This window comes from Macaca thibetana, chromosome 10 (genome assembly GCF_024542745.1).
Source record: "Macaca thibetana thibetana isolate TM-01 chromosome 10, ASM2454274v1, whole genome shotgun sequence".
Lineage (NCBI taxonomy): Eukaryota > Metazoa > Chordata > Mammalia > Primates > Cercopithecidae > Macaca > Macaca thibetana.
In genome coordinates this window covers 16,396,894-16,414,160 of record NC_065587.1, presented here as the reverse complement: position 1 = coordinate 16,414,160, position 17,267 = coordinate 16,396,894, and the positions used below count along the sequence as shown (strand labels likewise).

Genomic DNA, 17,267 nt, shown 5'->3' with positions numbered 1-17,267 from the left:
TCTTCTCTCTCCTGCTCCTCTCCCTCCTTCTCCACTCCTTCTTATTCTTACCCTTCTACTCTATTTTCTCCCTCCAAAGAAAGCTACATTATTTTGCACTCAGAGGACAGCCTAACATTTTGAAAGATGATAACTATAGGGAAGTGAGAGGAAACAATCCTACACAAAGCTACAAAGCTAGTGTTTTGCTTTACTGAGATATGCACTTTTTTTCCAACTTTACCTCTGGAAATAATTTGAGATGGGTTTTTCCTGAAAAGACTTACCTAAGTTTCTCCCAAATGCCTAGGGACAGGATCTATAAGAGTAGGACCCTTTTAAAAGAAATTCATAGCTAGATGGTCAACAGAGTGAATTGTGACTGCAACTTGCATGATGGCTGGTTTCTGTTTATAACCTCTTGTGGGAAACTTTTCCTCCCCATTTAAGCAGAAGTTTCTGAGATGGGAAAACGTCTTTGGAGTCCTACAGGAGATGGGTATTTATTAATAATTCAACCATATACTGAAAATGTAAGCTTTATAGGTTTTGGTTTTATTGGGAAATCCTATGCTAGGCACTCCTTACCTTGGGCAGAGTCTGGAGTTTGTTTTTTGTCTCTGAGCCCTGTAAAACTGTAAACACTGACACCTAAGTTTCACAAAGATCAGAAAATGCCCTCCAGGCACTCAGCAGCTTCAGTGCTATACTTGTGGTTCTAGGTCCTTGTTACAAGTATCACTGACCTTTCCAGGTCAAAGCAGCATTCAAAAAGATACCAAAGTTTTTCTCCAACAATTGATAGTTGTTTCAGCAGAAAGATTTTGTGTGTTGGTGGGGAGGAGCTGGGAGAAGGAACCACGTTTATAATGTTTACAGAAACAAAAGTCTCTCACTCAATAGAAAAATAATTTGGACACCGACCTAAATTTGCCTGCCCCCAAGAACGCTTAACCTATCGGAAACATATTACATTTGATACCAGGGTAGTGGTGGTTCCACTCTATTTCAGTTTAGTCAGACTAGAACATTGGTGCTACGTTTAGTACTAAGAACTTGTATGATGTTTCTGGATGACTTAGCTCTAGAGTTCGGCTTTGCTACTGCTCATTCCAAAGCAGAGGAAGCAGCTGAGCCCAGGGGTAGGTGTGCAAGCAGACAGCGGGTTAAAGGAAATGAGCAGGATTTGCATCTTGGAGTGACGTTCTGCCTCATGAGTGAAAGTGATTAACCAGTTCATCTTCCCGCTCTATTCATCCCCAACTTCTTTCTTCCATCCCTAGTAAAGTAGGTAGAATCACTCTCCGAATCTCAGGATCAAGTCAAAATTAATGGACTGTCACAGATTTATATAAAATCTATTTTTTTTCCTCTTCAGTGAGATACTTGAACACATTACAATGTGTAACATAAAAACCACAATAGGTGAACCCTTTCCTTGCATTTCTTCATACTTCATCTAAAGAAGATATAGCAACTTTCTCCTGATATCTTCTAAGAGTATCACCACGAAAAAATAGAACTAAGGAAAATTGTTCCAGTTGCGTATTTTATTTATATAAGAGGAAAGTAGATTTCTACACATACTTGAAAGAGAAAGCTGTCTGTCAAATACAGAGGTTGAATCACTCATCTCCTCATCTCTGCCCATCTATCCAATCAACCATATTTCCGCCAATTCCAAAAATCGTGCGTCAATCTATCATCTATAAAATTATGCTTCCTTTTACCCATTAATCTGCCCATCCTTCAACCCATTCATCAAACCACAGTTCCATCTATCAATATATTTATTATCTATCTACTCACCTATCATCTGTCTATTCACCCATCTATCCATTTAGTTCTATTTTTAACTTACATCCACCTATTTAACCATGTACTTGGCAATCTATTTCTTGGTTTATCTATTAACCTATGTGAAAATATTTTTGGCACCCAATATGTTCAGGATACTGAGCTGGCCTATATGTGAATACAAAGATAGGTACCACTACAATATAAGGCAAAATGTAGCAAAATGTATGAACAAAGTATTCAGGGGAATTTGAGGATAGAACAGTCAGTATTTCATAGGAAGGAAAATGAAAAAGAGAAGGAAGAGAAATAGCATTTGATTTGGCACTTGAATTATGTGCAGATTTTAACAGATGGAAATTGGGTGGGTAGAGTTGGGGCTTCTGGAGAACATAGGGTTTTTAGAGTTCTTTCAATTTCCAGAGAGTTATATATTCTTCCACACTATATGAACCAAAAGTTCCCCTTTGGCTTAAGCTAGTTTTAAGTGCCTTTCCATCACTTGGACAAACAGCATGTTGACTCTCAACAAAAACTGAATTCCCCCACCTGATGAGTGGTGATACCATGGAGCTGCGAGAAGCTTGAATCTAAGTTGGAGCTTTGTTGAGGGTAATAATGATTGCTGCATAGGGCTATTAGATACCGTTGTAAAATATTTACATTTAGGAGGTGCTCCCTACACGGCTCTTACAATTATTGTGCTTGAATTTTCCTGTAAGATCTTCAGTAAGTGGTCATGTAGTCTTTGATTTTTCCCCCAAGACTTTCCATTTTTTTATTTTTTATTTTTGTGGGTACATGGTAGGTATATACATTTATGGGATACTTGAGATGTTTTGACGCAGGCATGCAATGCGTAATAATCACATCATGGAGAATGAGGTATCCATCCTCTCAAGCATTTACCCTTTGTGTTGCAAACAATCCAATTATGATCTTATAGTTGTTTTAAAAGGTACAATTAAATTATTGACGATAGTCACCCTGTTGTGCTATCAAATACTAGGTCTTACTCATTCTTTCTAATTACTTTTAGTACCTATTAACCATTCCCATCTTTTTCCAGCCTCCCACTGTCCTTCCCAGCCTCTGGTAACCATTCTTCTACTCTCTATCCCTATGATTTCAATTGTTTTGATTTTTAGATCCCCAAAATAAGTGAGGACATGCGGTGTTTGTCTTTCTGTGCCTGGCTTATTTCACTTAACATAATGACCTCCAATTCCATCCATGTTGTTGCAAGTGATAGGATCTCATTCCTTTTATGGCTGCATAGTATTCCATTGTGTACAAGTACCCCATTTTCTATATCCATTCATCTGTTTTTTGTTGTTGCTGTTTTTTACATTTTATTTTTCCGTAAGTTATTGGGGTGCAGATGGTATTTGGTTACTTGAGTAAGTCTTTGAATACGCCAAAATTATCTCTGATTTGTTCTGTTCTGTGTCCCTAGCCCTAACCATGACTGTGTCCATTTATTAATTTAGCAACGTGTTCACTAAACTTTTAATAAATGCTGACATCTCCTGTTGGGAATTGTGCTATGCTTTTTACGTATGACGTCTTTTAATCCCAATCCTATATGAGAAGTGTTGTTATCCCTTTTCTAAGGATAAATAATCTGAGGCTCAAGAAGATAACCTAAAGTCAAATGATTAGTAAGAGGTTGAGCTGGGATTCAAACTTATGTTTATTTAGTTACAAAGATAATGATATCTGCTATTTGCTAGCTGCTTATGTGACAGACGCTGTAAAGTCTTTCCATGCCTCATCTTATTGTAGCACCCGTATTACCCGTGATGGAGATATTATTACCTTACTGTTAGAGATGAAGGAGCTGAGGCTTGAATAGTTAAAATAACTTGTCTAGGGTCACAGAGCTAGCCAGTGGAAGAACCAGCATATGAACCCAATTCTCTCTGCCTCCAAAGCCCATGTAATTACAATAATGCCTATTTCTCTGTCAAACCCTGCTAGGGGCAATAAGCAGCATGTATTACCATTGTAACACAAGGTTGAAAGGGGCTAATTGGACAACAAGTGGCAGGTATAGAAAGAGATTGGGTCTTTCTAAGCAGGATCAGGGAAGACTTACAGCATGGGGTGACATGTAAGGTGGACCTGGGAGATGAAGTAGATGAGATTATACCAGAGGAGGTGACACTGGGTATCTCAGGCTTTGAGACAAAAGATGAAGGGTTATATCAGCAAAAATGCAACATGCATGATAAAGAGTGGCCAAGCCAGTTGTGGCTGAAGGTGGGCATTCAGGATGCAAGAGGCCAGGAAGGTGGTGGTGGCACTACTGGGGCCTTAAGTGCCTCTCTCCTTCTGGAGCCTGTTGCCTTCAGGACGGCCCTTAGACTGCTGATGGCCCTGATTCAGCACAGTGAACAGAAGCACACAGTAAACAGCATTTTAATAAGCCCTCTCTTTTGCTTATGCAGTTCACAAGTTGCTGGGCACAATAGACAAAATCCTGAATATGGAGATAGGAAATTAACTAAAAAAATGACAAGAAATATTTTTACAAAAGATAATTTAAGAGGAAAATAAAAGCTACTTCCCTCTTTGTCTTGTAGCTTCTTTTTCTATGAAGCATGAAGTCCAGGGCTTCTTGGACTAAGTGAGAGGGTGAAGAAAACGTAGGTATTAAAATTAACAGCCGGAGATGGTGTTAGCAAAATGAGAAATGGCATGGTGGAGTTAAGTGATAGAATTAGCATTGCCACTGGATTCAGACTGCCTAGAGTTTTTTGAGGTCCAGTTCTTTTGTTTTCTGGCTGTGTGACATCCAGCAGATACACATTCTGAGCCTCGGTTTCTTCATCTTCCAAATGGGGATGATGGTATCTACCTCAGGGGAATGTCGTAATGATGATAGACATGTATCCAGCAGTAACTATTTAGCAAATATTAGCTTTGTTCCTTCAGCACTAGGGGAAATAAGAAAAAGCAAAGAAAGAGAGGTGCTGGTATAAGGGGAAGGAAGGAAACCAAGGGCATCAATGTGGATGTGGAAGGCGGAAAATGCTCTCCTGGGGGATTGAAACCTTTGTATTGTCAAGTACATTTTTTTTTTTTTTTTAGTTCAACCCATGCTATTTCTTGCAGCTCTGACTGTGTTTCAAGTTGGAATATCAAGCATCTCTGAGCCTTCACTACAGCAATTAAGGGCTCATAAAGCCATTCTTGGGAGTACATAATAAACTGAGATACATTTTGGGTTGCCAGAAGGTTGCCATGTGAAGAACTCAGTGCTAACTACTGGAAAGGTGACATTAAAGATAGCAGGTGTGCAGAATGCTGTGGCCACAATTCTCTCCAACTGAGGGGTAGAGGGGAGGCTGCCGAGGAGCTCCACACTCTGCCAAGAGGAGCCTGATTTCTGGCGCCATCAGCAACTGCCTTGTCTCTCTGACTCATAACATCTTCTCACATAAAATGAGTAGTTGAATGAGCTGATTTTGAATGTTCATTTTGTTATAATATCGTGTGATCCAATATGAATTCAACTAAAGCCTGCAAATTCTTCCACTGCCCCTCATGGTGGCCATCTGTTGAGGTGGGAGGGAAACATGCTGGCCCTCCCCATCTCCTACCCTAAAGAAGACATTGTGCTGGATTAACTCCACTTCCAACTTCCACTAAGGCTATTATTCTTCCCACTCACCATCCACTCCTATAGCATTATGTCTGCCAGGACACTCTGTAAGTGTTCCTTGGAAAAAAAAAAAAAAGAATGGAAGGAGAGAAGAAAGAAGACAAGGAGGAAAGGAGGAACAGAGAAAAGAAATAAAAGAGAGAAGGAGGGAAGATAATGCATGGTCCTTTTCTTTAATGCATGAATACTCCTTCTCCCATGTCCCTGTGTCTGTAAGTGCAGGATTCTAAGTTAGCAGAGCCATGTGACACAAGGAAACTGGATTTCCAAGTAAATGCTCAATGCAGAGCTGCCCACCTGAGCCATCTGACATTTCCAGGACCATGAAGGAGAGAGAAAATTCTGTGGTGTGGAACCACTGAGATTTATTTTGGGGTGGTTTTAGCAACTAGTATTAAATATCCTGATTGATTAAGGCACTGGGCTGGACACCGTGGCTCACACATGTAATCCCAGCACTTTAGGAAGCTGAGGTGGGTGGATCACTTGAGGTCAGGAGTTCGAGACCAGCCTGGTCAACATGGTGAAACCCTGTCTCTACTATAAATACAAAAATTATCTGGGCGTGTTGATGGACACCTGTAATCCTGCAACTCAGGAGGTTGAGGAAGGAGAATTGCTTGGACCCAGGAGGTGGAGGTTGCAGTGAGCCAATATCATGCCACTGCACTCCAGCCTGGGCAACAGAGCGAGAGCCCATCTCGAAAAAAAAATTAAAGCACCTACAACATGCCAGTTTGCACCCAGCATATTTTGAAGAGTCAGAGAACTTATGAGGTTGTTTATATACTGCCAGTAATGAGCCGTAAAATATCCATTTTCTCTCCCTCTTTTTTCTTCCTCTCCCACCTGTTCTTCCTCCTTATTTCTGCATTTCTGAGAGTCTAGATCTGGCTATGATTCTCTTAAGTCAATAGTCCTGACAGCTGAAGTTTCTGAGAATATTTTTCCTCTATAGTGTGATTATACCTAGTGGTCATTTGGTTATAATGATACACTGTCTCCCTGTTTTCAGGGTGGACACCTTGCAAAATGGTATCACATCACAATTTGTAAATACCTTACTGGGTATATTCTAAGTACTTGACAACTCCTGCATAGCTTAGAAATATAACCTTTTTCATTCTGGCCAACCCTGTCCGGGACCTTAAATTTGTCGGGAGCTTTATAACTCATATATTTCTAAACTCATGCCTCCCAACACCCTGGTGAGGCAGGCCTAGCAAATACTGACTGATACACCAGTCAAATGATAGAAGTCTATACAACTTGATGTAGCTTTTCTCCATGAAGCCCCCTTTGCTCTAATCTTCAACAAAGTCTTCTGAAGCCATAAATGCTTGGTGTGTAGATTCTCTGTGGTAGAAACTCTAGACAGTGACTTTTCTATTTGCTGTTGATAGGTGGATAGATAAGAAAATCAGGGGCCAAGGGGCACAACAGACAAGAAGAACATAACTCCTAACCTGCCGATACCACCTTCAATACTGGCAGGAACTGGGGACTCCTACGGATGATAGGATTAGAAGTCATGGAGACAAAATTAACTTAGATCTCAACCGCTATGGAGGGGCCTCACTGAGGCCTGTATTTCATAAATAATTTGTTCTTAATTAAACAACGAAAACACAATGTTGAAAAATTCACTTTTCTGAAACATTAGATTAGTTTTAATGTAACGTCTATGATATGATATAGCTCTCACTCCTTTTCAGTCGAATATGCTTTCTCAAAGTGGGTGAGACAAGCGAGAGGCTGTAGTCTGTAAAATTGCGCAGAATGCCCAGCCTGTTTTATCTATGCTGCAGCCTAAGGGAGGATGCTGGATTTGGGAGTCTTTACGCCAGCAGTGTCCGATAGAAATGTAATGTGAGCCATACATATAATTGTAATTTTTCTATTAGTCACAACAAAATACTGATATGGTTTGGCTGAACCCAAATCTCATCTTGAATTGTAGTTCCCGTCATCCCCACATGTCAAGGGAGGGACCCAGTAATTGAATCATGGGGGTGGTTACCCCCATGCTGTTCTTATAAGAGTGAGTGAGTTCTCATGAGATCTGACGGTTTTATAAGGGGCTTTTTCCCCTTTGCTCAGCACCTCATCCTGTCGCCCTGTGTAAAAGATGCCTTGCTTCCCCTTCACCTTCCACCATCATTGTAAGTTTCCTGAGGCCTCATCAGCCATCTTGAACTGTGAGTCAATTAAACCTCTTTTCTTTATAAATTACCCAGTCTCAGGCAGTTCTTCATAGCGGTATGAAAATGGACACATACAAATACAAACAGGTGAAGTTAATTTTAATAATAATGTTATTTAACCAGACATATTCAAAATATCACTTGAACATGGAATCAATATAAAATATTAATGAAATATCTTGTATTCTTGTATCACACTAAACCCTCAGAATCAGGTTTATGTTTCAGTTCAGCTACATTTCAGGTGCTCATTAGCTACATGTGTCTGGTGTCTACTGAACTGGAGATCATAGCTCTGAGAGCTGCCTCTATAAGAAGCAGCCAGGACGAGATGGTATGAAGCTTTCCAGTGGGCTCTGTCGTGTCCCTGGGTAGTGAGTCTAATCTCTGACCTCTCCTACTTTTCCCTCATGAGGGCATTTTCCTTGTCCACAGAAGTGGGTCAGATCTCATCCAGTGCCTGCCTGACCAGGCCTCACAGGAGACCTGCTGGTTGGAGGAGAAGTTTAGAAGATTCCAGATGTTTACTCCACCTATCATCTGCCAAGGCTGCAGGTAACCTGAAGGCATTTTTTCAGCACTGCTTCTCTCATCTGCACACTCACCTCTGTACTTGATTGCTCATGGTCTCTGGGAAGTTTCCCCTGCTTCTTCCTCCTCCCTCCACTCATCCCTACTTTGAGCAGATGCAAGAGAAAGGAAGGCACTTGTTATTTCAAATGGGGCTTGACGCAGCCTCACAAAGAGTATAAAACCAAACCATTTTCACAGGCAATCAGACCCAGGCAGTTAAAACAAACTGAGAACTCAATTACAGCCCATTACTGTCTGATCCAGGGCTCCCCCCTCTGCACATCCCTTGGCTTCTAGAAAAAGGAGTGGGAAAGGGCAAAGGGAACCCTTTCTGTAGCCTGCTATTAGGCTGGGATCACACAAAAAGCCCTTACTTCTCCCATCAATCCAAGTGGGAAAGGCAAGTGAACAATTCTCCTGTGATTTAAACAGATTAAAAAGTAAATGATAGTGTTGACAAAGCCCTAAGCAAAGATTCTTTTGGCATTTGATTAGTAGCATGGACCAAAAATGTCGTGTGTGTGTGCGCACATGCAGACGTGTGGTCTCTTCCTCATAACCACATAATATGTCACACCTAATGGTAATGGCAGTCAGGATGAAATAGGGTTCCACTTTCATATGGGCTTTCTGAACACGTCAAATTGGTACCTCTTCTGCAAAATGAGAATAATAATGCCATCAACCACATAGGGATGTTATGAAGACCAAACAAAGTAAGATTTGTATAGTTACTTTCTGATTATCTGCCTTTGTATCTATCAATCAATCAATGGAGGAGCGTGGTAAGAACCATACAGGCATGGTTAATGGAATCATACAAAGATTCCCCCAGGTCCATTTGGAGACATGAGCATGTTCTGAACCATTGTTCTATGTTGCAAATGCATAGAAATTACAGATAAAATATTTTACATAATAAGAACATGGTTCTCTTCAAAGCATTAAAAAAATAGATGATGGGGGAATCTAGAGTGTTAATCCTGACACTGAAGTACTATGATCTGTGAACATCAGGACCTGCTATGGGTAGTTGGGGCTGGGGACCTGTTTCCCAGGTGGGGATGAGGACCAAATGCATCCCATGCATGGGAAGAGCTGTACCTTTGTTGCCCATTTGAAGCCAGGCCCTGGACAGCCCATGAATTGATACCTTAATAGCTCTGCCTTCCCACCTTATACCATGACCAGGAAGATGCTAGAAGGATGTACCTTGTGGAGACTGGGTCCCTAGTGAGCCTGGCAGGTGGACGCAGGATTATACCATGTGTGGGAGGCAGGCATCCTCTTACAAGGCCAAGTTTATATGCATTCCAGTGTGAATATTTTCAGTCTATTAAATTTCTCTGTTTAAAGAAAACTATCATATCTTCTCCATCTCTGTGTCATTCCTGTGAGCTTTAACAGTGAATTCATAATTACAATAATAGTTTTTCATTAATTTGTCATTGATGATCTATCATGACCATATAGTGTTCTAGGTAAACATAGTCTAAAAAGACCCAATCCTTCTGGCCAATAATAACAATAGTACAACAAACCATTTATAGTTCACAGCCTACTTGAGTCTCACACCAACCCTGTGAGAAAGGGCTAATCCTCGGATAGTAAACAAATGAGGAAACTGAAGCTATGCAAGATAAATTAGCTTCCTCCAAGTTATGCAGCTAGCAAGTTGTGGGCAGAGGCTAGAACTCAAATCTTCTGATGTCTTGTAAAAACCCAGAAGGCAACCCCTGAAAAAATACAGCTGGAGTGTGTAAAAACTCAGGGTTTCCTAGAGATGGCAAGACCCATGTTGGCATAAAGGAAGCAAAAATTCTGAAGAATAAGCCTGAGAATGTAATATAGGAAAAATATTGGTAAGGGATGAGATACTACGTCGCACCCACCACGATAACTACTATTAAAGAAAAATTAGCTGAGCATTTTTTCATGTGTCTGTTGGCTGTATGAATGTCTTCTTTTGAGAAATGTCTGTTCATATCCTTTGCCCACTTTTTGATGGGGTTGTTTGTTTTTTTCTTGTAAATTTGTTTGAGTTCTTTGTAGGTTCTGGATATTAGCCCTTTGTCAGATGAGTAGATTGCAAAAATCTGGCCATCAGAGAAATGCAAATCAAAACCACAATGAGATACCATCTCACACCAGTTAGAATGGCGATCATTAAAAAGTCAGGAAACAACAGGTGCTGGAGAGGATGTGGAGAAATAGGAACACTTTTACACTGTTGGTGGGATTGTAAACTAGTTCAACCATTATGGAAAACAGTATGGCAATTCCTCAAGGATCTAGAACTAGATGTACCATATGACCCAGCCATCCCATTACTGGGTATATACCCAAAGGATTATAAATAATGCTGCTATAAAGACACATGCACACGTATGTTTATTGCGGCACTATTCACAATAGCAAAGACTTGGAATCAACCCAAATGTCCATCAGTGACAGATTGGATTAAGAAAATGTGGCACATATACACCATGGAATACTATGCAGCCATAAAAAAGGATGAGTTTGTGTCCTTTGTAGGGACATGGATGCAGCTGGAAACCATCATTCTTAGCAAACTATCACAAGAACAGAAAACCAAACACCGCATGTTCTCACTCATAGGTGGGAACTGAACAATGAGATCACTTGGACTCAGGAAGGGGAACATCACACACCGGGGCCTATCATGGGGAGGGGGGAGCGGGGAGGGGGGAGGGATTGCATTGGGAGTTATACCTGATGTAAATGACGAGTTGATGGGTGCAGCACACCAACAAGGCACAAGTATACATATGTAAAAAATTAGCTAATGTTGGCAAGAATGTGAAGAATTTAGAACCCTGGTATGTTGCTGGTATAAACATCAAATGTTATAACCACTGTGGAAAAGAGTTTGGTGGTTTCTCAAAAAGTTAAACATAGCATTACTGTATGACCCAGCAATTCCACTCCTACATATATACCCCAAGTAATTGAAAACAGGGACTTAAACAAATACATGTGCATGCATGGTTAGAGTAGCATAATTTACAATAGCCAAAAGGTAGAAATAACCCAAACATCTATCAATGTATAAATAAATTGTGTTATATCCATACAGTGGAATATTATTCAGCCATGAAAAGGAATGAGGTACTGATACATGCTACAATGTGTATGTATGCACCTCAAAATATTATGCTAAGAGAAAAAACACAGAAATAAAATGCCACATGTCATATGACTGATATGGTTTGGAAATTTGTCCCCTACAAATCCCATGTTGAAATGTGATCCCCAATGTTTGAAGTAGGGCCTAGTGGGAGGCATTTGGGTCATGGGGGCACTTCCCTCATGAATGGCTTGGTGCCCTCCCCATGGCAATTAACAAATTCTCATTTTATTAGTTCCCACGACAGTTGGTTGGTATTATAGTCAATACAAAGGGCCTGGAGGCCGGGAAGCATGGCTCATGCCTGTATCCCCAGCACTTTGGGAGGCTAAGGCTGGAGTCTTAATCACTTGAGTCCAGGAGTTTGAGACCAGCCTGGGTCACATAGTGAGACCTCACCTCTACAAAAAATCAGAAAATGATTAGCTGGGCATGGTGGCGTGCAGCAGCTACCGAGGAGGCTGAAATGGGAGGATCACTTGAACCCGGAAGGTTGAGGTTGCAGTGAGCCATGATTGCACCACTGTGCTCCAGCCTGGGCTACAGAGTGAGACCCAGTCTCAGAATTAAAAAAAAAAAAAAAAAAAAAAAAAAGGAGAGGGCCTGGCATCTCATCTTCTCTCTCCTGTTCCTACTCTAGCCATGTGATATGCAGTCTCCCTCTTCACCTTCTGCCATGAGTAAAATCTTCCTGAGGTCTTACCAGAAGCAGATGCTGGCACCATGCTTCTTGCACAGCCTGCAGAAGCGTGAACTAAGTAAGCTCATTTTCTTTATAAATTGCCCAGCCTGAGGTATTCCTTTCTAGCAACACAAAACTGACTAATACAGACTCTTATTTTTATGAGCGATCCAATGTAGGAAGAGCCACAAAGACAGAAAGCAAACTGGTGGTTGTCAGAGGCTTTGGAGACAGGCCATGGTAGTGACTGCTTAAGGGATATCAGGTTTCCTTTAGGGAAATTAAAATGTTTTAGAACGAGATAGAGGTGGAGGTTACACAACATTGTGAATTATACTAAATGCCACTGTATTCTTCACTTGAAAATGGTTAAATTTTTGTTATTTGAATTTTGCCTCAGTAGAAAGAAAAGAAACAATAACAAAACCCCAGCCACTCTGGCCCCAAAGCTCACAGTCATCTTATTTGGCCACAGATATGGTGTCTCTCTCATTGGTTCTGATTGTGGAACCAGCACCCAAATTGGGCTATCTATGCCAGAAAGAATGGGAGTCAAGTGCAAATGACCTAAAGAGTAACCACTATATGACCAAAATGACAAAATTCTTTAAAATTATGTTAATGACGAGTTGATGGGCGCTGATGAGTTGATGAGTGCAACACACCAACATGGCACAAGTATACATATGTAACAAACCTGCACGTTGTGCACATGTACCCTAGAACTTATAATAATAAATAAAATAAAAATTGTGTTATCTTTCTTGTCAACAAAGACATTTAGCCAGCTCCCCAAACCTTCCTAATACACAGTTTCTAAAGCATAACCCTAGGGAAACTTCTTTCTTTCCAGAATGATTGGCACAGATTGAGGGGCTGGGAGTTATTTAGGAAGGAGAGGCAGAATGGTAGAAATAAAGATAGTGTAGGTGAGGAAGGGATGGCTCCAAAGACATGAGGCAGAGAAACTGAAACAACTGTGTACATAGCCACACTCCACTCCCTGATGGAAAACAAACTTCTCTCAGGTCAAGGAGCATGTCTTATTTATCACCAGAAGAACCTATTATAGAATCTAATTTATAGTAGGCACTCAGCAAATATTTGTTTAATAAATAAACTATAAAGGAAAATACATTTGGGTTTCACCCTGTTGGCCTGACTCATGAATCATCACACTAAGGAAAGGGCAATGCTAATAACTAATTGAGCTCTTTTGTTCACTTATTCATCCACCCACGCATCGACCCATCCGCCCATCCATCCATCCATCCTGTCCAACCATCCATCCACGTATCCATTCATTCATCTTCTTTCCTTTCAAAATTCAACAAGTTTGTATTGATTGCTTACCCTATGCTGCCGCTGTTTTAGAATCTGTGGCTATAGATATGAATAAGATGGTCTCTCTCCTGCAGGGGAATTAGTGGCAGAGCAAGAAGGAGCTGGAGAAGTAGGCAGACGCTGGGCAGTGTGGGTCTTGGAGAAGTACAGGGGAGGTCAGGCAAGTGGAGAAGTTCCGTGACCAACCACAGAGGCAGTCTTGTTGTGCTGGGTGACGTGGGGGAAAACCAGGGAAGCCCCGTTCTTCAATGAGCCCAAGGGACAAGGACAGAGTTAGAAAGGGGAGATAAAAACAGGAAGATCAAAATCCAGAGGATTTCAAGTATAAAGTAGAGAGTAGATATTAAAGGGTGGGGGGAGATACAAATTAACAGCTATAGTGGAATTGTGGTACCCACCCCTATCATTATTGGGTGCTGGTTATATGGATGAGGGGGTGGATCTGCCTGCATTAAAGACAAAACTTAGAGTCACCATTCACTATGATGACACAACGGGAGTGCCTCTTGCCTTGAGCTGCCCATGGTTGTAAGGATGGTTCCCTAAAGATGTCCACACCTTCCTCCTTGGAACCTATGAATATGTTATAGTACATGACAAAAGGGACTTTTGCAATTGCAACTGAGTTTATGGAACTTAAGATATTATCCTGAATTATGAGTGGGCCTCATCTTATCACATGAGCTCTTAAAAGCAGAGAAAGCATTGGGGTAAGAAATAAGAGACAAGAAGAGAATTCAGAAAGCTTCGAAGCACAAGAGGGGCTCACCTGCTGTTGCTGGGGGGAGGAACAGTTGGAAAGCGTGAGAAGAAATGTGAGTGCCTTGTAGGTGCAAAGACTGCCACTCAGACGCTAGCCTGCTAGAATGTAGAGACGTCGATTTGATAAGCACAGGGAACTGACTTCAGCCAGTCACCTGATGGAGCTTGGAAGTGGATTCATTCCCCAGAGGTTCCAGGAAAGAACAAAGCCTTTCTGACACCTTTGCTTCAGCATTGTGAGACTCCAAGCAGAAACCCCAGCTGAGTCACACTGTACCAGACTTGGCCTACAGAACTGTGAGATAAGTGGGCGTGGTATCAAGCTGGTAAATCTGTAGTAATTTGTTATGGGAGCACTAGAAAATGAATACACGTCCTGTAACAAGAATCTGTCTCACATCAGGTAAAACAGGGAGTGCCTCCAGAGCAGAGATTATTTTTTATTGTCCTACACACCCTGGAGTTAGACCATCTGGGTTCAAATCCTGCCTTTGACATGTACTGCTGGGTGACATAAGGTCAATCTTTTAATATTTCTGAGTGTCCTCAGCAATGAGACTTCTGCACCTATTTTATAGGACTGTTTTAAGGAGTGAATGAGTTAACATTTTACCTTGGAACTGTGGCTGGAACAGAAGAAATTCGGAGAGTATTTTATTTCTTTGTGATGATGTGTCTGGAACACAGTAGAAGCGTTTCATCAGTGGCAGATTTTCTTCTTGCAAGGAACACAGTGGTTTGACAACTAGCTCCCCTCTTTGGGGCCAACGTACTCATTCTTCCTGATGTTGGAGGAGTTGGCTGAGGGCAGCTGCCTCACCTGGGGTTGTAGCTCCCTGTCATTGCTTGGGAGCTGAGCCTGGCTCCCTGGCCTCAATTCAACCTGACTCTGAAGGGCTATCCCAAGGTCTCTGTTGCAATATCAGGCAGTTCAACTTCTCAGAGGTGTTGCTCCTGAGATCATTCTTCAAGAAATCTTCTGCAGATGCATATCTGTCCCAGAGTTTGTTTCCCAGCATACCTGATGTAATACAGTTCTCCTTCTTCTCTTGCTCTTTTCTTGCTTCTATTCTTGCCACTGTGATTTGCAGACTATGCACTATGTGCCACAACACTGTTCTATTTGATAAAGCACTTCTAATCCTACATGTATAAGTCAAGGCAGATATTGTTTGCTCTGTCTTAAAACGAGAAGGTTGAGACATTGAGTAGTGAGATACTTGCCCAAGATCAAAGAGCTGGCAACAGGCAATGCCAGGATTAGAATGTGGGGATGTAGGAGAATCAAAAGCCAGTGGCTTGCTGTTTATCACATTGAATTGACCAGGCTGCCCTTGGATCAGACTTTTGGGACACGAATCCCATCTTTGCCTGGGCTTGAGTGAGTGTTCCCCTTGGGTATAGGGCTCTGAGCTACTTTTGCTGCTTTCCCAAGCAGCATCTGCTTGGCTTCTGGGGAGACCTCGGGAAACTTATCATTATGGCAGAAGGGAAAAGAGGGAAACAGGCACATCTTTTATTATTATTATTATTTTTTAGTGTTTGTCTTCTCTTTCTTTTTTTATTATACTTTAAGTTCCAGGGTACGTGTACACAACATGCAGGTTTGTTACATATGTATACATGTGCCATGTTGGTGTGCACTCGTCATTTACATTAGGTATATCTCCTAATGCTATCCCTTCCCCCTCCCCCCACCCCACAACAGGCCCCAGTGTGTGATGTTTCCCTTCCTGTGTCCAAGTGATCTCATTGTTCAGTTCCCACCTATGAGTGAGAACATGCGGTGTTTGGTTTTTCATCTTTGCGATAGTTTGCTGAGAATGATGGTTTCCAGCTTCATCCATGTCCCTACAAAGGACATGAGCTCATCCTTTTTTATGGCTGCATAGTATTCCATGGTATATGTGTGCCACATTTTCTTTCTTTTTTTTTGTATAAAATTTAAATTTTATGATCATGTCTGGACCTTTTTACACTTAACACAATGGAAATGTTCATATTCATTTTTTTTCCCCAAAGGAAAAATTTCTGAATCATCACTATGTTGCACAGTAGAATAGAAATATGAATTCAGGTACTCAGTCAAGTTTCTAAAGAATGCAAATAACAGACACGATTTAACTTCCAAAATCTGAAGTCATCAACATGATTTTGTAGTACTCTATCTCAGGTTTTACCTAAAAATTCATTATTATTCAGATAAAGATAGCCCCCTGATCACATGTTTTTAAAAAGCCTCTGCCCCACCACAACTTCCTGAGATCTGTGAAGAAACTGCAGTCTTGTGATCAGACTCCATATAGGACTGCCAGTTTTGTAATCGTAGGGAAAAAACGGTGACTGATTTTATGTGTCAATCAGTTGTAGTCTGCTGATCTGATTAGAAGCCTTGACAAATGCCTGGTGGCGATTGCAAATAACTGCCAAGCATATAGGGATGATACAGTAGCCCACTGTTTTGGGATCAGCTCTTGTACAAGAGTATAGGAACAAAAACATCTGTAAGTAAGGTACCAGAAAAATAATTGTCCACAACCAAAAAGGCAAGGAGAGTAATCAAGCTTTCAAGGAGTGTGTCCATGTGGTTCCTTCAAGGGGCTCCTCAGGGTGCTGTTGAATGTGTTCCAAGGCCAGCCTATTGTAAGTCTCATTGATTTCAAAAACATAGTAAAATGCTGCCGCACTTGCTAACAGATACAATCCCACACCAATCCATCCCATCCGCTGACGGAAATTCATCATTCGCCATGCTCTGTGCCTTCCTGTCCCGGGTGGCCAGCCCACCTGCCGTCCTGGATGCCGCGGTGCCACATTTTCTTAATCCAGTCTATCATTGATGGACATTTGGGTTGGTTCCAAGTCTTTGCTATTGTGAATAGTACCGCAATAAACATACGTGTGCATGTGTCTTTATAGCAGCATGATTTATAATCCTTTGGGTATACACCCAGTAATGGGATGGCTGGGTCAAATGGTATTTCTAGTTCTAGATCCTTGAGGAATCGCCATACTGTCTTCCACAATGGTTGAACTAGTTTACAGTCCCACCAACAGTGTAAAAGTGTTCCTATTTCTCCACATCCTCTCCAGCACCTATTGTTTCCTGAC

The 17,267-nt window shown here is 41.3% G+C and overlaps 1 pseudogene across 1 annotated transcript; it reads right to left on the bottom strand.

The window, feature by feature from the left end:
• Positions 1–16,082: 16,082 nt before the first annotated feature.
• LOC126929488 (transmembrane protein 251-like) lies at positions 16,083–16,946 on the bottom strand (annotated as a pseudogene). Its single transcript, XR_007717189.1, has one exon. The product of XR_007717189.1 is annotated as a transmembrane protein 251-like (transcript).
• Positions 16,947–17,267: the final 321 nt, after the last annotated feature.